General features: G+C 39.0%; 1 protein-coding gene and 1 long non-coding RNA gene across 3 annotated transcripts in view; both read left to right on the top strand.

Annotated features, from left to right (window-relative positions):
• The first annotated feature begins 3590 nt into the window (after positions 1-3590).
• LOC128090723 (uncharacterized) lies at positions 3591-11489 on the top strand. The gene is made up of 4 exons (XR_008211074.1): positions 3591-3640; positions 4873-4939; positions 5049-5153; positions 10910-11489. It is a non-coding gene; the product is annotated as an uncharacterized LOC128090723 (long non-coding RNA).
• A 5386-nt stretch (positions 11490-16875) lies between these two features.
• Positions 16876-24038, top strand: part of RB1CC1 (RB1 inducible coiled-coil 1) — a 69546-nt gene continuing 62383 nt past the window's right edge. For both annotated transcript variants that reach the window (XM_052703166.1, XM_052703165.1), the window contains exon 1: positions 16876-16976. The gene's annotated coding sequence lies outside the window, so the exon portion shown is untranslated. The remainder of the gene's footprint in view (positions 16977-24038) is intronic.

Below are 24038 nucleotides of genomic sequence, written 5' to 3'. Positions count from 1 at the left end.
TTGTGATACAATATCACACAATTTCCAGTAACAGAGCTACACAGAAAATTAATGAATGCTGATTAATTTTTTTTTTCTAACATCATTCTCTGAACACCAGTTTTGGCTTCCCAAGTAAATAATAACAGCTGTGAGTCTGTCTGGGAGCCCAGTTGGCTTGGATGAGATTGTTAGATGCCAAAATGAAGGGTATGTTTTGTTCCCAGTGATCTTGGGTCTTTTCTTTGCTCTTTGCCAGTTGCTAATAGGGAAAAAGCTGAAAATGTGGAATGATTTTGGATCTAATACAATGCTATGTTTCAATCATGTTTTTCTGGTAAGAAGAGAGACAATTTCTCCTCTCTGCCCTAAGATCTCTGATAAGTTATTCTCTTAAAATGCAGGGGAGAGTTTAATTGTAAACAGTTTCACGGGAAAAGAAGCATTTCAGTGGAATTCCTCTGAAAAAATGATGTTGCAATATATTTACTCAAAATGTGCTTCAAATTAAGGTTGTATCAATATTAATCAATATGACTAAGTCAACTTCGGTAGTTCACTCACACTGTCTCCCAAAAGGTCGATTAGATTCATCTAGCCAAGTATCCAACTCAGCTGGCTCCTTAGTGCCGTAGTCTTACCTTCTGGTTGAGCTACAGAAGGATATGATGTGGAATGAAAATAAAGGTAGTTAGTATTGGAAATTTCTGTGAAATTGAACTTCCATTTCTTCAGTCACTCATGGATTTCCCTCTGATCACGTTCTGAGAGAGTGAATAAGTTGATCAAATTACATAGCTGAATCTCAAGCAGTGAAAAAAACGAAGTGAAAATCAGCAGATTGAAAATAAGGTACCAGAACTGAGTCTGTTCTTCCATGCAGGATTTCCAATTCCTTGAAACTTCAGATGCCGAATTGTGCTCTGACTTCTAAGTACAGCTATTTGCTTGTTTCTTTCAATGACAAGACTAGAGTGAGCTGCTTCCCAATGTGATCCTTGCTCCTGTCCTACTGTCTTATTTATATACGGTGAACTGGAAGGGGAAATTAATGGCTGATAAGTAAAACACTCATGAAAAAAGGGCTATTTTTAACATGTCTCTTTTCCATGTTTAACACACCATTCCACAATCCATTGTAGTTGTGAAGCTGAAGCAGTAATACTGGAGCAGTAACTGATAGGGCTTTTCAAAGCAATGTAAGTCTAAACATATGACTTTTTTTTTTTCCTGTCATGATGATCTGGGTACCAGCGCTTGTGAGGCTGCTTAACCTTTCTGAAACAGTCCTTGAGGGCTGTGAGCTATTTAATAAGATGTTAGTGTGAAAGTTACAAGTGCAAATTGCTTCATCATTTCTTATCCCAGTAGAAGCAGCCAGCATAAACTATCCCCTGATCTAAGCATTTGGAAATCACATTAAATGTTCCACATAATTATTAAAAATTTCCTAGGTATCTGTTCCCTTACTCTACTTCTATCCACATTTCTCATACACAACTTTCTTTTTTGGAGAAAAAAAAAAAAGGAAAAAGAGAAAAGACATCTCAGTAGTTTGCTTTCCATATCTTTAGTAAAAAAGATGTTAATATTGTTGACATTGGTTTCTCTACTAAGCATGTTTTTGGACAAATATTATGGTTGAATAGATATTGTTCCACCCTGAATTTACAGAAATAAATAATAACCCCATGAGATGTTTTTAACGCCTTCATTTTCTGTTGCTTGATACAGTATTTTGCCTTTGTTTAGTTTTGGCAGCTTCTCTGTAGGTTTTGTTTTTCCTACTGTTTGATACAATTATTGAAATGTCTCTAAGACTGCATATTTCAAACTACCAGCAACATCCTGGCACCAAGTAAAAGATGGAGAAAGAAGCTAAGCTAGTTCCTTTCTGCCTCTACTAACTTGAAGCTATACAATCCCCACAAGCTCACCAGACATATGAGTGGACATCCAGAAAACATATGAATATGTCACTAGTTAGCTCATTGTTATGACGGCATATTTCTTATTAAAAATGTAGAAGCTCTTTTTAATCAACTACTCTTAATCAACTGCTCCCTCTTTTGACATCTCTAAACAATTTGAGCATGGCTTTCAGCACTAAGAAGTTGTTCTGCAGTGATCTGAGCCTTGTCTACATTTAGCAATAGCAGAATGAATATCTGGAGTGAAGACAAAGCATGCTTGTAAAAGGATTTTGCACGGAATATGAAAAATGAAGTTCCCCATCATTCTAGGTATTCCACTAGCTCAAGCAATTTTCTCAACTTTTATTCATAACTCCCATTAGCTTTCTATATCAAGACTTTGGCTATAATTCAAGAACCTGCCTTTACTTCATATACCCACATGATATTTTTTTGTTTTTCCATTACTGTGGTCTCATCCCCCACAGGACTGCTGCTTTCAGAAGCCTGAGCTGTTCTTAGCTGCTACCGTTTTGTTATAGGGTTGTTTGGGTTAACAACCACTTATTGCTAATATAAATCTAGCTTGTGGTGTAGCTTCATTGCTGAGCACCTGGCTTGGAACAAGGGTTTTATATGCTAGACCACAAGCAGCTGTCTTGGTTTAAATAGATGTTTTACATGCTAATTCACAGATCCTGAAATTTGCTTTACCACATTTGCTAAACTATAATGCAAGTGGTTAGAACTGTGGATGTAGTTTGTCTCTAAATCTAGAAATAGTCTTTCATTTTAATGGTGTAATTTTCAATAATCTCTATTTATGAAAACCAACTAAACAAACACTGGTGTTCTATGATCAGACATCCCACTTCCATTGATCTTCATGATCTGGTCAGAATCTGTTTTTTATACACAAGTTGGAGAGAAGCCTGATTTCTTTTTGCACAGTTTACTTTTCTTCCACCACCCAGAATATGATTTGAGAATGAGACAGCCTTTCCTATTTTCAGAGCAAATTTATTTAAACAAATGCAGACATTTTCTGCTGCTTAATTCCTTAATAAATGATTTGGCTTTATTACTGCTATTTAGTAAAGGATGTGCAATGACCAACACAAATACTACTCTTTAATGTGATTTATTTTGTATATGCTTAGATTTTTTTTCACCTAGATTTTCTTTTTAGCTAATTCAAATGAGTAGTTCTATAAATTCTGCCATCACCAACACAATCATAACAATTAAAACCTTTATTTGAGAATACTGGAGGGCTGCGAAAGACTTTCATATTTTTTTCTAGGTTACACAGTACTGAAAGAATATTAAATTTCAAACAGCAAATCCTACAGAAGGAGCAAAGTAGTCATATGGCTTTAAAAGTAATCTTTAAATTGAATTTTGAGGAAGGTTTTAAAAGTAATCTTTAAATTGAATTTTGAGGAAGCAGGAAGATAGCTATTTTTCTAGCTTTCAATGTGGACAGCTGGAGAGGGTACACTGGTGTAATGGAAGTGTTAGGTCACAGCTTGAACTGGTGATTGAGCAACTGGTGAAGGGGTGTGGATGGCCCAGGAGCACAGGTAAACTGTTTGCACCTGTGCTCCTCAGATGACCAGAAGGGATGGACACAGGGTGGAACCACACTGGGCTCACATAAGGGCCAGCCACTAAGGAGAGAGTATTTCCTGAGCCTAGGCAGCTCCCTGAGAGGGGATGCTGCAGGGCTTGTGAGCACTTCTAACCAGGTGGGTGAGTTTTTCTGTATATGATTGGTCTATCTGTGAATACTTTACCTGGTATCACTAAGAAGCTACCAGAAGTAGTTCAGCTTCTTCATAAGCAGAACAGCTGATAAGACTCAAATTCTGAGAGCATTTTTGAGCAACAGAACCGGCCAGCATAACTTTATAACTTGACAGTGCATAGCATTGCTGGTCAAACTTCTCTTCCATGGGGAAATGACTGGCTCTGTGAATAAAGAAAAAACAGTGAATTTATCTTATGCTGACTTTGGCAGGGCTTTCAAAAATCCTCTGGTATGGTAACCTTATAGACAAGCTGCAGGGAGACTGTGTAGATGGATGTGTGTTAAGACTGATGAAAAATTAACTGGGTTAGAAGGCTCAAAATATAGTTTTTGGCTTGCAGCCCAGTTGTGGCTTGTGACAAATTCCTTCCCCCAGAATTCTGGAGTAGGCAAAGCGGATCTCCACTTATGACCTGAATGATGAGATGTATACAGTGAGCTTGCAGGTTATACCAAATTGAAGGGAGCAGGCAATATGCTGGCAGAAGCATCTGCCTGTCAGAGGAACTTTGTCAGTCTTAAGGAACAGGCTAGGAGAAATCATGGGAAGGTCAGCAATGATAAAAGGGAGTTCAAACTTGTGGGATAAAATAATTGCATGTGGCAGTAAAGGCTGGGCCCTGGCTGATGCAGCAGCCCTAGAGAAACTACCCTGTGATTCTGGTTGAGAACAAGTTAGGTGAGGTTACAGTACCCCTGTGTTACTGATATAAATGCATCAGCAAGAGTCTATTGAAAGGTCAAGAGAATGATGATTCCCTTCCAGTAAGCATCTCAGAGTGAGTTTGACCTATCATGTCTTTGTCTGGACCCTCTCACTTTCCAGTGTGAAAGAAAGATCAAGAAACTGGAGGACATCCAGCAGAAAGGCTCTGAGATGGTTAGGGGACTTTAGTATAAAATATGAGGAGGTACTAGAGAAAGTAGCTTAGTTCAGCATGGAAAAGAAGAGATTAACAATGAAGGAAAAAAGCTCTGTAGACCCCTTTTGTGTGTAAAAGTAGGCTATAAAAGACTTACTCAAGCTTCTCTGCAAGGTCTATACAATGAGAAACAAAAGGAATAAGCTGCAGCAAGGGAAATGTTGACTGTTTAAAATAAATATCAAAACTAGAGTGGTTAAGATCTGAGATGTACTGACCAAAGGTGTTTTGAAATCCATCCTTGAAGGCTTCAGACATTGACAAGACAAGGCCTTGAGCAACCTTGTACAACACTAAAATGGATCCTGTAAGAGGTAGGCTAGGGAAGTGGGAACTGTTTGGTCTCCTGAAATCCCTTCTAAGCTAAGTTATCCTGTAAATCTATGATCAGTTTAAGCAGAGATGACTTCTGTTTTATCCCAGGAGAATAATAAATGGCTACACACAGTCAAACTGATAAGGTCAATGAAAGCAATAAGTGCCTTCTCAGAACTACTGAAAATGGATTCAACACTGCCTTCAGCTAAGGTATGACTTAACTACTTGATGCCAGTCATTGACAAGTGACGTGTTTTGGCAGTGTTGATTTATCAGTTAAATATATCAGTCACAGAAGTGATGCTTGTTCAGTTTGAGTGATGCTTGCCTGAGCATCTGTACCATCCCTTTAGGCATGCCTTACTACTAACTCGCATACTATGCTTGTAGTTAGTCTATCTCAGACTTAAGCAGTTTTGTGCATGGGTTATGTGCACAAAATGTTCAAAATAGGCTGTTTGTGCATTTCCATATCTTGTGAACTTTCCATCTTCTGTAAATTTTAACAAGAAAGAGAAAAGAGAGGAGAGCTGGAATGGTATCTCAGAATTGATCCTCAGTTCATTTAACTGAAAGAGGACTGGTAGGCTATTCCAACCGTCAAAAATACAGCATCCTGGAATCCATCTCTATGCACTTATATAACTTCACAATTTTTTTTTTTTTTTTTTGAACAGTTTCTTTTATATCTACTCTATTTCTTTTTCTTCCCTTTGACACATGAATGTTTTGCCACTTTGTTGGCTGCTTTTTTTTTTTAAAAAAAAAAACTATTGACTGTTTTTATTTTGCTTCTCCGCAGAAATCTACTTTTACTCACCTATTATTATTGCTTGCTTTATTGCTAGTAACAGGAATTTGCCAATCAAAATATCTTGAGAGAGACTACAGAGATTTCCTATATGTTAATTCATAAGTGAAGTACCTATTTTAATCTAGCTTTCTAAGTCTTTTATGGTGAGACTGCCATTAAGGCAAATATTAGGTTTTCTTTCCTTACATACAAAATGAAACATGGATGAAAAACTACAAGACAAGAACTTAAAAGCAGATATCTTACTAGCATAGGCTCACTCTACTCAAAAGCAGTGTCTTTCATAAATACCCAGAGTTTAAGCAAAAACTCTACTGTCAGAGTAGAATTCAGACTCAGGATAATATTTCACCGTATGTGACAGGTGAAGGCTAAGCTTCTGTAGATTCTGTAATAGAAACTTCTGTACTGCAAAGTATCTAACTCCATAAATGTTATCAGTGGCTTATCAACAGTGATAACACAATCTTACTGAATATACTTCCAGTTATGCTTTACTTTAAAAAGAGTTCTGTTGCAATCTTTCGCTGTCATCTAGTGTCCAAAGAAACTTTCTGCACTGTTGGGTGTTTACACAGAAGAATGAAATGCTATTTTTTCCTAATCTAATTTTTCCCAAACACAAGCAACAAAACAAAAAAAAATCAAACTATCAATAATCCCTGGACTAATTCCTGAAGTTATATCTAAAATTTGAATATTTTCTTCTCTCTCCATAGCTAATCGGATATGAAATTATCAGCTAAACATTGGCCAGTGAGGAAATAAGAAATGGAGAAGAAACCCACAGCTTTGAAAAATGGCAGGTTTGCAAATGATGGTTGAAGGAAAGGATGCTTACTGCAAAGATCCCTTTTGTATCTGAGCTTGAAGGGAAATGGAAAAATGTGGGCTAGAAAAAGGCACCATCAAAGTATCTCAGTACAATCAAGCAGGAGAGATAAGTAAATCTAGTGGGGAAAAATATTAAGGCATTATTAAAAATCAAACAAAATTTAACAACAAAGAACTGAAAGCTCATATAAAACTCTTATTTTTACTTAAATATGTACTTGCCACAACCATGTGATCAAACTCAGGTTTCATTTCACAACACTCACATAGCACACAAGATATTCTGAGAAAAGTGTAGGGTTGTGCTTACTTGTCCATAAGGAAACAGGATTAAAATAAGCTTCAATACCCTGAGATGTCGTTAATGTATTTATCTCCTTTGGAATTAGCCTCTAGTTATGGCACCAGACTGTGAAATGACAGACTTAACTCAGGGCATTCAAAGCCAAGATATCTATTCTTGAATGTAAGGTTGCTGCCAAATGCATATTGCCTATTTACTTTGTAAATATAGCAAAATATATTATAGTTAAATAACCTCTAGTGACACAAGGGTAATTAATTAACAAAAAGTATATTAATAGAAGGCAGATGGAAAAAAAAAAAAAGTAAGGATTTGCCTTTTTTAAAAAAATATCTTTTATGTATGCAAATATATAACTCAGATATGTAATCAATCTTAATTGTGCCATTTTATAATCTTGTAAGGATATAAAGTTGTTAAACTAAACTTTTGATGTTTACAAATCAGATTCAAGTCGCTTCAGAATGCAAAATAAATAAATAAATCAGCATCTTACATTTGATCTAAACTAGAGTGGATAAATGTTGCAATGACTTAAATGTTTATGATGAGCAGATCCATATTCATCTGCTCGTCCTCATAACATGGCTGCAATATTCTCAGTTGAAGCGCTTTCAGTGTTCATAAAATTTAAAAGTTAAAAAAAAAAAAAGCCTCTTAAGAACATACTTTAAAGTATTTATTTGGAAGTTAGTGCAAGCAAAAATAAACTTGCTGTTCTCAGATAAGGCAGATGCAGATTTTCAGCAGGTAAGGGAAATAAAAGCTTTAACCTGCTCAACAGCACTTTTCTCAACCTTTAAGCACTCTTCCTGAATTTATCAAGATGTAAATAACCAGCAGTGTTTATAGATTTCTGGCTAATGAATAAGATGAATATAAAAGACTAAAAGTCTCGCCATGCCCTTCAGAGAGGTCCATATGGCAAATGCAAACAACATTTGGAACCCAACAAAATCACACATCCGTGTGCCTTATTTATTATCCTGTCTATTGCCTTACCAAGTAACTAGTGAAATTCAAATAGCTTGGAGTTCTGAAAGTGTTTTAATGCATTTTCTATAAAGAAAACAAGTAATTCTATAAATCTGAATAGCAGTTTATTTGCTCTAAAATACCATGCCAGAGATGTCTATCCCATATAAAATACTGCTTTTAAAAAAAGAAATTGTTCAAAGATTTTTTTTCATTATAAAACAGTTATTTTTGATCTTTCAATATAGTAATTTTGAAGTAGAACATAACCCTGGAACTGTGCAACACAACCTTAGTATTTTGTGAAATTATGTCTCTGTTTATCTAGATACATCTATCTATGTACTGATAGTAAAACATTTTGAGGTAATGCCATATTAGACCTCTGAACTTTTTGTTTTTTGTTAGAATATTAGAAATATTCAAGGATATGCCCTCTTGCATATAGTAAATGACTTTCAGCCAACTTTATACTCACTGGACTGTAAAAGAAACAAAAGATAAAAGTCTTTCCTGAAACACTGCCTGAGCAGCATTCTACATGTTAGACACAACTCAGTAGTAATTCCTAATATCTAACTTCAGTGAAAAATACTAAAACAGAAAATTAATTCTTGCTAGATTAGATAGTGGAAAAAAACAACTAAGAAATACAAAATACATGTAGGGCTAACATGCAGGTTGTTAGACCACTTTGTTGGTTTTAACATATTCATTCCCTTGTCTGCTCTGGGATTGCTGTCCTACTCTATTTCCTAAGAATATACATATAATTTAAAAAATTCAAAAGAGGTGCAAAAACTTACAAAACCATGCATAGAGAGAGGACTGGTTCCCAAATATACTTCACAATTTGTACGTTTCAAGCTCTCCAGCTTTCAGAGCAAAACCTTTCTTTCAGCTAGAAAAAAAAAATGTGAAGACTAATGATGTCCCCTAGTGTTGCTTTTTCAGAACTGCAGTATAGTGCTGCCACAAGTAAACCACAGCATCCATGAAATAGGTAATTCTAGAATGTATTATTCAAGTGAGAGGCTAATGTACTTCATACTGTTGCTGGCTATGCTATAGACCGTCTGTAGGGAAAGGACTGAGCAGCGGTGCTTTCTAAGACAAACTTCATGCAAGGATAATGCTGTTACTGTGCCTACACAAATACTCCTGTTGCATATTGGCTTCAACAAACATAAGCCTGGACAGAATAAACTTAGAAACACAGACATGGTTAGAACAAGATGCAAATCAATTGCTCATTTGGGTTTGAGAAAGAACACAACACTTTTCTTTGGTAACACCACAGGTGTGCCAAGAATCACTGGCCTAAGCCCTATAGCTCAGACCTTGCTGCTAGAGCTATGCATGTATTTGATAAGTGGGATCGATTTATTTCTACTAAATATCAAAAATACATATTGCTTCAGAGAAATAAGAAAAAATGTATGTATGGACAAATTGCCACAGCAGGATGGCTTAAAAACACGAACATCCCTGGTGCATCTCATGAGAGGACTCCAGAGGACTTCATAAATACAGCTAGAGAGTAATGACTAAATAATCTCACCAGGTTCTTCCAGCATTTGGTGTGGTCATCTGACACTGAGGAGTGCAAAGTCTTTCACACTAATTCCACTTACGGATCTGGCTTCCTCTCACTTGTGTCTCACTTTTCTTCTTCTCTCTTTCTAATTACGTTAAGCACACTGCTGAGCTTACTCCTTACATCTGCAAGAGTGCTCTGTGATTTCCTTTAATTGCCTCCATTTAATTGCTACTTCCTGTGTCAACACAGATGTACTTGTTTTTTTTAGAGTGTGCCTGAGCAATACTCTAGCCACTCTATACTGCAATTGGAGATTATTTTTATTGTAATGCTATCACTAGGAAAAAAGTAACCGTAAAGCTTACGGTTAAAGGTTCTCCCTCTCTGTCTTTCAAAAATACTAAGCAAGCTGGGGGAAAAAAAAAAAAAAAAAAAAAAAAAAACAACACACGAATTTAAATTTATGGCTGTTTAGTGACCACCAGCAATGTTTGTCTCACATTCAGAGTGGGTGTACTTTGGTCAGATAAGAGGATGTATGTAAACCTATTGCATCCTTTCACCTAAATTTCGAAAGGTAAAATTAATGAGCAGAACTGATCTGAAAAGGTAAGTTCAAAGATAAACGTGGATGAAACGAGGTGTTCTTCCAGAGGGTTTATAAAGCAGAACAGAATCCCCAACTGTGTAATCTAGTGAAAGCTAGCACTAAGAGCCTATACAGATTCAATACTTATATGAAAGAAGGAACTAAAAAATTAAACAGCTGCAACAACAAAGATAACCAGTATCCTGTGTCAGCTCAAAAGGAAAGGGAAATAGATAACAGCAAAGTGACCTGGAAGTAACAAAACATCAGAAAGTGGAAAGCTGAAGTGCATAGCCATTCGAGGTAGATGTCACTTACACTTTTGTTCCCCAAATCCTACAGCTAACACTCAGCTTACAACAAGCTGCTGAACATCTAATGACATAAAAGTTCTCTACTAGACCCTTGCTATGGATTAACAATTTGAGTGAGTAAATCCAGGTATCTTTACCAGGAAAAAGCAGGAAAACTTCAGAAGACTAAAATGTAGAGTTCTAAGGCTAAGGCAATGTTTGAAATGACAAATGGATAAAACTAGTTAATCTACAGTTTGATGTGCCACCTACACCACAGTTTTCATCAAAATGCTAACAGCTCAATTCAGTGAAGACATCAGAATCAAACACCACCACTGATCCTTCTCTGAATGGTTCCATGAAAAAGGAGCCGTACCAGTAAGACTTCATTGACTCAGGTTATGTATTAGATGAAACAACAGACAGGCTACTTGCAGAAACTTGTGCCTTCACAGTTAAATCATGAACATGCAAAACACTATGCACAAATCTCATTTTGCATGTATGCATAAAAAGAGCAAAAACCTAAACCAGTCTTCAAGACAAGAATCCTATTCACAATTTTGATGGTGCTTAGATTACACTTTTAACATATTTTTCTTATTCTCCTACAGAACAAATTCCAAAGCTGCAAAGCTCTGAAAGAGGATTCTGCCAGAACCCACGCTTGATCTCATCAATGAATATAAAAAACCTCCTCAGAATGAGTAATGAATGCAAGTGCACACAGAACAGTCAGATTTTTTTAAAGTGATTTAAAACTTAGCTTAAATTAGTGTACTCCTACAGAATAATTTAAATGTGTAATTAAGAATGTTTGATAGGTACAGCCTCTTTTGGAGATGCAGAGAATAATCTTTCTACTTTATTCCATTAACTGAGGTCAATGACTAATTCAGTGAATTGAGACTCTGAAAGCAAGAAGAAAATGATTGTTTTGTTTCCACTTCATTCAGGAATAAAAATGAAAGAAAAAAAAAAAGCACTGAATGCTATAGCTTGCCAGGGCAAGGGAGAAAAGTAAATTCAATATGTCAATAAATAGTATTTTCTTTTCACAATCCATCTTCATATAGGCACAAAGTGAGTAGTATATATTTAGTTTAAGGATTCTATTAATTTAAATATAATTAATAAAATGTATTAAAGGAAGAGTTTCTGCATCTTAAATTTCAAGTTTATGTTAATAGAAAGCTTGTGGGTGGAGGGAGTTTGTAGGCTAATATAAAAAGGGGATATGATTTTTTTATTTATTTATTTTTTTTTAAACAAAAAAGAAAGGAAAAAACACAAGTTCCTAAATTGCTGACTTAGATCATATGTAATTATACTTTTTCTAGCTTTTGGAAAGATAGACTACACGTTAAAATCTAAATATGGAAGGAGTGGACATAGTCCAGAAGTGTACAAGTCTGTCTCAGGGCAGTCTCTAATGAGGGATCTTGCTGCAGGTAGTATGCTGGGAGCTGGGGTGACTTATAGCCTGGGTTTCCAGATGGCTACACCCCAAAATTCTGTCTCAGGTCAATTCTGCCTCTTGAATCTCCTTTTCTGTGCTGTTCCAGGGGATACAGTGAGTAGTGTAGCAGGGGCTGTGATGAGCTGCAGCCTCATAGGTAAGCCTACACCCCTTAGCTTACAAATTATTTCTTTGTTGTTACTGATCCAGGACAGTAACTGACACAAATCATGTACAGATGTGAACAGGAAGACCATTAAGTTTTTTGAACACTGTTCTGCAAATGTGGACAACATATCTTGTGCCATAGCTGTAAAATGAGAACAACAAACAAACAAAACAGTTTTCTAGAAACATGGGCCAAATAAACTCCTGCATAATTTCTTCAATCCAAATATCTGCTTATATAATCTTCCTTGTTTATAGGAATTAGACAACATTTAAAACTGTAAATGTATAATGTAAATGTGACTTAAGTGCTTATATGTATGTGTGCATAAAGCTGCTACAAATAAAATAAAAAAAAAAAGTCCTATTCACAATAGCATGAAATACTTAGTAATGCTAATACAACAGTGTCTTTATATAATTGCATATAGCATTACTGTTGTTCTTTTAGTGCATTACTTCCTCAGCCTTGCTGTGTTCAGCATCCCCTGCGTGTTGTGAAGAGGTGGTGGGAAAGTTCAGCCTGTGTCCCTTTCAGAGCTCCTCTTTTTGACCATTTCTGAAAGTATGTCCATTCTGACTATTTCATCTGAGTTTTAAATATCATTTGCGCATTACTTCTTGGGACCAAAACCTAATCTCATGACCTAGATGCTAAATTGAAGCCAACTGTTCCCTCATGCACAAACCTTGGGCAATAAACTCAAAAAATCGTGTTACTCACTTATGAATTCAAAATGTGTGTAGAAAGAATTACAGAAACATACTGGGAAGAGTCACATGATGTTCAAATTACTGGTTAGGAATGATCCATAAAAGGGCCCAGAGGGAGTGGCATGCTTTCAAAAATGGCATCAGCTGCTCCTGAGTCACTGACCATTCAAAAACAAATTACTGAGAGCTTACAGACCAGTCAGTGCTCTGGTAAAAAAAAAAAAAAACTAGTGACCAATCTGGATGTGCCACTGTGCCCTTAGTCCACAGTGACAGAGCTCCCAACTCACTTGCCCTTGTAGAGCAGCTCATTCATTTTGCTACCCAACTACAGCCACACAAACACAAGGTTGAGGAAATGGATCCCTTGATACACCTAAGGTAGCACCCCAAATTAAAAGCACATAGTGATAAACTCCTTCAACTTCCAACTTCTGATCAATCCAACTTCTAATCTATTTTACAGAATGTGAAAAAAAATGCATGGGTGACAGTATATGTTGAAAGAACAATAACCTAAACATGGCACAGTGCTTTGAAATGTGAAGAATTATCTCCTTTCCTTTGATATATCCTGGAACAAAATAATATTCATAAAATATTTCTTTTCAGGGCAGATGTACTAGATAAAATGTTTAACTTTGGTTTGTTATTGTTCAGACAGTCTCAGAAAAAAAGCCCTGTAATTAGTTGCTTGACACAAAGTCTCTTGGATTGCTTTGAGAGGAAGCAACATAATGAAATGTTACAAGAACAAGCCAGATCAACCTGCTCTGCTGGCAGCTCTTTGCTGACTCCTGTTTCTTCTTCAGTCCTTCCTGCACTGTGCTGAAATCAAGCTGTCCTGCACGTGCTGCCCAAAACCAAACAGTGCCTCAGTGCCCAGAGCCTTCCTTAATGCAATTGCTGAAAGCCTGAATTGCAGAGGTTGTCAGAAAACTACCAGGCCTAGTGGCACTGCAGCCTGTGTTAGAATACCTACTATCAGCTTCTCCTATTGATGTGCAACAGGTCACCTCAGTATTATCTCCTTGGCCAGACAACTTTAATGAGCCTCCCTGGTACTTTAACTAACTGCCTGAAAGGAGGTTGTGGCAAGATGGGGGTCAGACTCTTCTCCCAGGTAACAATGACAGAATGAGAGGGAACAGTCTTAAATAGCACAAGGAGAGGTTCAGGTGGGATATTAGGAAAAATTTCCTCTCGGAAAGAGTGTTGAGACACACATGGGCTGCCCAGGGCATGGTGGGGTCGCTGTCCTTGAAGGTGTGCAGGAAACATGGAGATATAGCACTGAAGGACATGTTAATGGGCATGGTGGTAGTAGGTTGATGGTTGGACAAGAAAATCTTAGAGATCTTTTACAACTTTAATGTTTCTATACATTTCAAAGTTGTTTTTTAACTTTGGTTTGTCCCCACTTAGGGTATGGACAGTGCTTGTTTTGTGAAGCTTTTCATGTTACAGATCACCCCATTGCACTCAAAGACTTTATGCAGGGGAAGAACATTTTTGGTGATACAGTAAGCAGAAGTTAACATTTGTAGAACTGGAGCTTGATCACTGGGATTAAATTAAATCTGCCTTGAATTGCTGTTAGAAACTTGTATGGTATTTCCCATTAAAACCAGTCTGCTCCTCTCAGTACCATTCTCAACTCCATTTACTGCTGTACTCTGAGATGAAAACACCATCTTTCAGGATGTGGGTAACTACACCATGCTTCCCAACAGGATGCAGAAGCCAGAGAGTGCTCATCTATCTGGTGCCATAAGGCACCTGGTGACACTGACAGGTGTCACTCAACATCCCACAGCAGCAATGTCTTCCAAGTACAAACACCTGGCTGCATAGGCTGTGGGTGCTTAGAGCTGTCTGTAACAGGACAGGCAGACAGGCAGCTCTTCAACCCAGCAGCAGGAACTTCTGAGGGCTCCCGTGAGAGCCAGAAACCTGTCCCAGCTTTTGAGAATGGGTATCTTACAAGCTGATGAACTAAAAGCAAAAGAAGTTAGGTGTAGGGCTGTGTGTGTGAGCCTAAGAGAAAATCTCAGGACTGAATTTTGTATACAGCCAATCTAGTTATTGTACTAAGTGCACTTGTCCTGCATGCTGAAAATGAGGTGCCATGTGCTCCCCTCTGCATTCCTCTTATTTATGTGTTTGCCTCGTAGGCTGGCTGTAGGATTGCACTTTGAATTCTGCTGTGCCATGACCTGCTGCTTATACTGTATGGAAGAGGTGCCCAATCTTTTGGCTTGCCTGGGCCACACTGAGTGAACAGAAATTGTCTTGGGACACAAACACAACGGTTGCTCCAAAAGTAATGCCTCTTGTGTTTCCATGGAACTGCAACTGATTCAAAGAGCACAATAGCGCTATTTGATAGAGCAAATTCTCAGCTACAAAACACTTTTTCAACACAGTCACCACCATTAGCTGTGCATTTTCACCAGCAATGAACAAGAGCATGCATGCCGCACTCATAAAAATCTGCACCAGTGGACATGATCCACCCTTGCTGTCACTCCTGCTGAAATACACCACCCACCACCTTACTGTGCTCACATCCACTGTTTCATCTCCATAAATGTTCACAAGTGTTGAATGGCAGAGGCTGCCATTTTTTCCACCAGGAGGAATTCAGTTCCACACCTTTGCTTCATCTGCCAGCGCTTCCATGTCAGATGCCATTCTGTCAGTGCTCCTCCACTGCCATCTGTCAGACAGCAACAACATGTAATGGACTGTTGGTGAGAATGTTCAACCTGTATTACCATGCCACCAGCATCTGCCTCTGATACTGTGGGCCAAGAAAATAAAACAGCAGGCATTACTTTCACGCAGCCCTCATAAAATATATGCTGTAGTTCATGTACATAGGTAACAAAAATCATTTTAATCTTTAGCATTTTTAATTAAAACAAAACAAAGCAAAAAAGACCAACAAAAACACAGAACTAGTGGGATATGTGACCCTGTTGTTGTGAAACTACCACATCAGTCTAGTTCAACGGCAGTGGCTGCAATTTTTAGTGAGCTCTCAAGGTGCTTGTCAGAGATTTTAGATGAAATTTTACTCCTCCTGTACTTCATCCTTGAAAACAATTGTTCACAAATGTGTGATAACATGAATAACATATGACTGTGAAGCGAGGATACTTTTTCTCTGGTAAGAGAGGGCTTATAAAATTAAAGAGACATGGTCAGATTTTTAAATAGAGCGTCTGATTGGAACTCTATATGGTGCATTAGAAAATTCCCATGTAATGTATTTATGTCAACTGAAGTTGCAAATATACCCCAAAAAAAGATTTTTTGCAGTCTTGAAACCTGTTCTCAAATTCTTTTATCAAAATGGAAAGCAAGACTGCAGAGTGTTTGCTGCTCACAGGGCTGCGTTTAGCCAATGAATGCATAAAATTATTAGCTATAACTTGAGTGGTACTGCACTGTGCCATCCCTGTGCCCTGGTTCCAGCTCAGACAGCGTTAATAGTGCACTGACTTTTGGCTGCTGCAGGACGGTGAGTGCTTTCCCAGGGTCGGGCCCGCATTGCCTGCTGTATGGTAAAGCAGTGTTGCAGAATGCGTGATCCGGCCATGTGTTGCACTTTAAGGGAATATTGTGCAGAACACCCCTAAAAACCACATGCAGTTCAGAGCGAACCTTCCTCACGCCTCTCTAATCTGCTCTCACGTGGCTAAAACTCCATGAGGAAGCCTGAAGTAAAAGAGAAACCACAAAGCAACGTGTGCAAAGTTCATTCTCGATTTCTCAGGACAGGCACGAGAGGCCGAATCACGGAGCAGTCCCACGGCAGGCTGTATCAAAGTCCTTCCGAGCCCCCAGGGGCCTCAGCGCTTCCCTACGACCCCCGCGGGGAGGAAGCGCCAGGTCAGCAAGGTGAGCGCAACCTTCAGCTAGGGAAGAATCGGTCCGAACGGAAGACAACCTCCCGCGTCGTAACCCGCGATGGAGAGAGCTAAATCCGGACGGACCACGGGCACCCCTCATCCTCCCACAGCCCGGGAAGCAGCTATCGCCAGCACCGCCGCTTCCGCCCCACGGTTCCTCCTCCGGGCCGCCCTCTCCCGGCATGCGCCGGCGCCGGAAGCCGCTGACGACAATAACAAACATCGGCGGCGGCTGCGCCTGGGCTCCCCGGACCCGCTCTCCCCGGCCGGCCCCGCGCCGCTCGCCCCTCCCTGCCATCGCCGTCCACTCGAGCGCAGCGGCCGCCGAGGCGGCCCTCGCTCCCGCCGCGCCGCGGGGCCTGGCCGCGCCGGTAGGGGGGCTCCGCCGCCGCAGGATGCGCGGGGCCGCCGCCGGACCCTCGGGTGAGTGGCGCCGGGGGAGGCGAGGGCCCCTCCGCGGCCCCGCTCCGCCTCCTCCCTGCCCGCCGCGGGCGCGGGGAGCCTGGCTGGGGGCTGCCGGCGGGCCTCCTTTACTGGGGCTATCGCGAGGGGCGGTGGTTCAGAGGTTGGCCGCGGTTGTGGGCGGCGGAGCGTTGGGGGCCGGGGGTGGAGCGCGGCTCGGTGCCGTTTGCAGCCCCGGGGCGGCGGGGGAGCCCGCGGGGCGGCGGCGCCCGGCGGGCTGCGGGCGGGCTGCGGGAGGGCCGGGGCGCTCCCTGCCCGCGGTCCGCTGCCGGGGGAGGGCTGCGCGACGAAGTTACTCCGGAGAATGACTCAGCCCGTGCTTTCGGCCGGGCTCAGCGTGCGGCAGCGCCGTGTTGGCCGGTGCGCTGCCGCCGTTTCCAGTGTTTACTTATCGTTGTTCTCGAGGAAGCGTGTGCCGAGCTCTCCCGTTGTTTTCTCGTTACTGCTTGTGAGCGTGCTGTCAGGCGGCTCTGTGGGGCTGAGCTGCTGCTCGTCCTCAGTGCCCCCGGAGTTGTGAGTGACTGCTGGCTGAGGGTAAAGGCGTGTGTGGGACAGCTGCAGGGGCAGATCCTTGTGACGCCTCATCTTTATCTAGAAATTAAAATGATAAATTGTGCCTAAAAGCAAAACACTCAGAAACAACCACCAAATGTTAGTTTTTTTCCTCCTTAAGCAGTAATTATCTCAATAATTTATTTATTTATTTATTTATTTTTTTGAGGAAAGACTCTTTTTGTCTGAAGAAGGCTGTTCTGTCAGTGAGCCATTTGATGAGTTCACTTTAAAAGTTCCACCTTTGCCTCATGATGGGAGGGAATGAGGAGGTCATGTGTTGTTTCTGCCTAGATGTAAATGTGTGAAGTAATTGGCATGGCAGCCTTTAGGGAAGATGCTCTTGAAATGGGTTAGTTCACTGCACAGTAGAAGATATCTTATCTCTGTTGGACAGATAATGCAGAGGCAGCTCCCAGTTGAGGTTCATATTGTTGGGCAGTATTTTTAGGATGCCAAGTACGAAACATACTTCAATAAAGGAAACACTGATTATATGTTTAAGTTGTGAACTTTTCTAAAAAAGAACAAATGCCTAAAACAGCGTAGTACCTTGGATGTTTTTAAAAGATAAAGTAAATGAACAAAGAACTGTGTTATCTATTTTCACAAAAGCTATAGTGCCAAGGAGAACACACAAGAAAGAAATGAGACAGTACTCACTAAGTTTAGTTTAAATGAAACTAAAGAGAATCTAATGGTACTTACTTTAAAAGCCATCTAAAGCTCAAAATGGTTTTATTTTATCATACTGGGAGTTGTGAAGAAAAAATTAACTTGCAAATGTGGAGTAAGGACCTTCAGCTGTGCCAGTTATAGATCCAGAAATGCAAGCAGGAACTTTTGGGATAATGCATTAGTGTAAGGTAGACTTAACTGCAATTTGGAAGTCTATTACCATTGTGCAGTTTGTATGGTTTTTGTTTTTTGTTTTTGTTTTTTTTCTGTGTAAGCAAAACCAAGTTGTGCTGTAGTCTGTTGACCCAGCCTTCTCTTGTCACAGATTTGGGTTAGTAGTCTCTGGGATCCTACTCAAGGGGCTGGCTCTGTCCCCATGTCATGTTACCATATTTATAATTAGAAGCATACGAGGCAGATTTGCATTTACTGGAGAAGAGGACATTGGTTATTTTGAGGTCTTTTGTGGTGTTTGGTTAAGACATTGCTTGTCCCTGTGAGATCTGAATGCAGCTAAGATTATGTATGGTTCCGGGAGAGCTAAGGTGAAAAGTGTAATTCCTAAACCTTGCTTAAACTTACACTTTCAGTTATTGTGGTTAAATAGGGTAGGTGTATATGGAAGGAGAGGAATAGTATGAGTCCTGCTCCTTTTGATAAGATGGTGATGGAGTGGGGTTGTTTGACAGAAATTTTCACTATCTTAAACTGTAGTGTTGGTGGTTGTCAGTGTGATCCTTAGACCCTTGTTTTTAATCTAGCAGCTAGTTTGAGTAGAAGGCTGACTTAGAACAGTGTGAAAATCTAGAGATTTTGTATTGTACAGAGTGGATTTGCTTTTATATTACAGTCAAGTGAAACAAGTCAAAATGAAAAACTGTTTCTAAGGTGGGTGCTGTGAGCCATAGCATGCATACCCGGCTGTCATCTGAGCTACTCCAGAGCCATTTGGACACTGTCCCAGCTGTCATGCCTCTCCTACATGTGTATTGCACAAGAGCAGTTGTGCTCCTGATGTTGGGTTCAGAGCTACATGACATTACTTGAGGAATTTCTGAAGAGGAAAATGAAATGGTGAAAAGGTGAAATTCTTTGAAAAATTACCAACTTTGCACTAGACCATAAACTGTTGATATTCTCAGCGGTAGTGATCAGTGAATAGCAAACACTTGTCTACAAGAAGCATGATTATAATAGTATTGTGTTATACCATCTGATTGAATGCACTGATACCAAACAGGCAAAAAAAGTATCACTAATATGGAAATTACTAACCTACCTGCTAGAGTTAGTGTGCATTATGTAGCTGATTTGTCAGAGTAGTGATTTGGAAAAACATTTTGAAAGATTCTCATGTGGTCTCTTAGTCATAAAAATGATTGATGATTGAGAAATCACTGACAGTAACTTATTTTATGAACTAGTGAAGGATTCTGTGGCTGTTGTTAAAGTCACTTGTTTATGAGTTAAACTTTTATTTCAGATACACTTTTAATTTAGTTTTGAGTTCAGTTGAAAAGAAAGTTGGAAGACATTGGGTGTTTTCCTCTGTGGGAAGAACTGGTAGTGGATGTACTTCAGCAATGCTTTCTAAAGCCAGTGGTATTTTAATGTATCTAAGTTGTTAATAATAAATAATATTGAAGTCTGAATTCTTGGTGGTTGTTGATAGAAATATCAAAACAGATTTGTTGATTTAAAATTTTCACTCGGATTCAAATGGGGCGGATTGCAGTTGACTGATCAGGAGAACTACTGGCTGTCAGGAAAATTCTTGCTTATCTTCTGTCTGTCTACAGGTGTGTATTTTCCATTAGGGTTCTGAGCTCAAACTGTGTACTCAGGCAGTGGCAGTTACTAATGCAGCTTTCTATATCCATCCAAGATGTTGACATTTTCTTCTGGGAACTGATTTTGCAGCCAGGCCTGCTGCCTTTATCACATCAAGGTGAAGTGACTATATATAATCTATAGTAGTTGGTGTGTCAGCTATTGAAGAAAGGAGTAGCCTGCTTTCTGTATGAAATTACTTGCTGCTCTGTGATGGGCATTGTTCTCCAATCTTCATTGGTTACCTGTTGATTGAAAAAATAAAATACCAAACCATTTAGTTGACCTGGGTTTCAGATGTTCCTGATCTGTTTTGCTGTATTATACTGTGTTCTGACTGCAGAGCTCTTTTTTTTATTTCCTTGCTATGAAATAACTCGTATTTTCTTACCTCTCAAGGGTGGTGTTTTTTTGTTTTTAGTGGTATTTTTACACTTACGGGATATTAAGAAAGTTTTGTTAGTGTTTGGGAAATAGTATGTTCAGCATTAAAATTGCCAGTTTTTTATTTGGACAGAGTGTCTGTATGATAGTCACAGTACAGCAGTCTTCATTATTATGCTTGGTGATGTGCTTGAAAGGCTAGCGTTGTGCTTTCAGTTTGAACAGGTTGAAGGCAATCACAGAATCATAGAGTCATAGATGTGTATGTAATGTGTATTTCTGAGGTAGAAAGTGGCACTGGAGAAGTAATGAAAGACAAGTTTTACTTCCATTGCAAATTCAAAAATCATACTTTTCAGTGAAACTGTCAGTTCTAAATGGCACTTTTGAGATCTGATGTCTGTGAACATTTGAGTTAGCTGCTCAAAAGTGCTCATGTTCTCTTTCGTATTTGATGGAACTTATCTGCCGTGTTCTTTGTATGAACGAGTATGTTTGTGCTACGTTCTGTCAAATAAGCTCTTTTGTCTGATATGGATGTTGCAGATATGGCTGCAGCAACTTCCAGTCTTCTAACATATTCTGATACTTTAGGGATTACAAATGTCAGTATTCTGTCTCACATTCTGTTTTGGGTTCATTTATGCCTGCTATTAGTGCTGATATGTCAAAAGTGTAGGTATTTGATCCTTATTTGGTGTAGTTGTGTCTGGAATGGTAGTTTATACTGATAAATGGTGCTTTTAGTGATAGTTGTAGTTCCATCCTCCAGAGTGTATATTTCTATTAAATTCAGATGAAATGGAGGTTCTTATGTAAGAATGTATTGTGTAACTGGACTAGCAGTTCTTTTCAAATATATTATGCTTATGTTAGATTGCAGGCATTCTGCTTGTAAATTGGAGATGACTTATTTGCCTATTCTAATTTAAAATACTTTGTATGGATACTTGTATTGCCTACTGATTGGGTTTGCATTAAGTTCCTTTCAGTTAACATTTCTTTAAACGAAAAGTGAGAATATCATTTAAAGATTCTCACATCCCAGTCAGAGCAAAAGAGGGGGTGGAGTGTATAAATTTGCCTTTTCTTATGTCATATGAAAGACTCGAAGGCAAAATACCAATAAGCTGAACAAAGCATGTGTAATACAACAAAGCAATTTCACATGAATGTTCTGACTGCAAACACCACAACTGGGGTTGAATAAGGTAGAGGTGTAATTGTAGTGTATAAACCTCTGTGGGTGTGGGGTTGGGTTTTTTTTAATCTCTGAGATTGTCTATTTCTTAAGTTGGTAATATTCCACAGAGGCATTTATTAATGTGCTTTGTTAGCTGCTTTAAACTGCCAAAGATTTATCCAGGAAAAGCAAAGAAGGCCTATTGAAAGCTACTAAATACTTTCTAGAGATATTATGTTCTTCATACCCATCATGCAGTTTTTGTCATTTCTCAATACGTTGCTCTTATCCTTTAGATTTGACAGTAGAGGCCTGAAGGTTATTTTTAATTGTGTAAAATGCAAATAGCTGATGTGCCAAAAATCTAGTTGTGATTTTCTTGAATGTCTTTGTAGGAAAGATGGGGTTTATGTCAGTTCTGCAAGTAACTGGTTCTTTGCTTGTCTGTTTCGTGTAGTTGTATTTTAAAAAGAATTTGATAAATAGGAGGTGGTTCATAGGTGAAACACTAACTATGAGGAAAAAAGTTTGGAAGCTGCTAATCATTTGAACACTTCAGCAAGACTGTGGTTGATTCCTTTACTGCTGGAAACTTTAATGTTATTCTAAACATTTACCATTTATAAGAAATTAATTTGTACCTGATGGCATGTGTAGTTAGGAATTGGAGTGATGCCTTTTGAAAATTTTCACTTCTCTTCTTGAGTGATAGTGCTGACTTGGTTACCTCTTGTATCCATCATCTTTTTTCCTGCCCTTAGCTCTGGGGTAATAGTTTGAAGGGCTGTGTGGCAGACAGCAGTCCTTGAAAGAGTTCAAAGTTGTTGCAGCAAAGTAATTCAGTTTACAGCGTGTAACTGGAAAGTTGTGCTGCTGAAAGCTGGTGCAGGGAGAGGATCAGGACAACTGGCTGAGGAAAGAGATTCATAAGGCTGGTGCTCAGGCTGTAGTCAGTGTTTTTGATCGTGGTCTTGGTTAGCCAGAGAGAGGGTTAGTGAAGGAGAAGCATTGGTGCTGACTTGTCTGATCTTGATCTAAGACGGGAAGGAATGCTCGTTGGCTGTTTCTTGCGGAATTGTTTGCAAACACAGTAAGATTTTACATGCTAATTATTTTTCAAAAGTTCATTTCTATAGGGGACGCCTTCCCACTTGTATGGAGTTAGTCAGTAACTTGAATAAAACCACCTGAAGCTCTACACACTGAAGAGCACCATTTTTTGTAAAGTATTAATCACCGTAATGTGAGAGAGATAGGTAGTCTGCATTTGTTTTTGAAATAGCAAAGTTATACATTTAAAAAAAGAGGAAAACTGACTCAGCCTTCAGTTAATTTTTGTCAAAGACACAGTTGCAAACAGCTGTGGAAAGACTGTTTCCATCAGTTAACAAACTACTACAAAAAGAGAATGCTTCTACAAAATGTAAGCTGTTTCCTAGCAATAAGAATGTCAGAAAACCTTGGCTTGTTTTCTGACTTGTGTTTGTTAACCAAGATGCAGAAACTTCACTTTCTGACAGATGAGATGTGAGGTTTGGGGTTTTGCGAAAGCTAGTAAACTCCCCCCAACCCCCTTTTTTTTTTTTTAAAAAAAAAAAAAACTATTGGAGGGGAAAAAAATTGTCTGATTCATACGTGGATTGTATTTTGGCAGTTCCTCAAATACTATGAACAGAATAATATAAATAGATTCTAACCCTCAGAACTGAAGTTTTATAATTATATACATATGGAGTCATGACATAATGTCTAATAATATGCTTGTTGCTTCATAAACTTGTTTGAAACTATTTATTTCCTAAATTAATAAGTTCTTTCTGAACTTGCAAGAAGCTACACTGTCTTGGACTACATCAGTTTTAAAGCTATTCCTTAATACAGTGTTTTCTTATTGTTGTTTCTGCCCAAATGTTGCTTTTGATCTCTTGCTCTTCCACCACTGATGCTGAGGATCTGTGGAGGAGGTGTCACTCCACCTGTACTGCTGAACAGGGAGAACAGAGGTAGCTTCCATGTTATTCAGAGTTGCTCCCTCGTTCACGTGGTGTAAATTATATTTCCTGAAACTGAAAAGCTGAAGATGGAGTTGATGTTTTGCAAAATGCCTAATAAAACAGAACAAAACAAACAAAAAAACTAACCCTCAAAAACCAAAAAGAGAAAGAAGTAAAACTGTGCCATACTTCTGAGTTTTGAAATTCCTCTTTAATGAATTGGGAAGTAGGGACATTTGGCACATTTCCTGATTGCTGTGCAGAATTGCAGCATCTTTCCTGTTTTAAGAGCATAAGAGACTTGCTTGACTGACCAGTTGGTGAGTTTGAGAACAATGCAGTGACTGCTGGAGATGCTTTATTTAACTGGTTCTGTGCCTGTGCACATCTCAGTGCTGTATA

Source organism: Tympanuchus pallidicinctus, unplaced genomic scaffold (assembly GCF_026119805.1).
Source record: "Tympanuchus pallidicinctus isolate F22 unplaced genomic scaffold, pur_lepc_1.0 scaffold5, whole genome shotgun sequence".
Classification (NCBI taxonomy): domain Eukaryota; kingdom Metazoa; phylum Chordata; class Aves; order Galliformes; family Phasianidae; genus Tympanuchus; species Tympanuchus pallidicinctus.
This window is presented reverse-complemented; position numbering and strand designations above follow the sequence as displayed.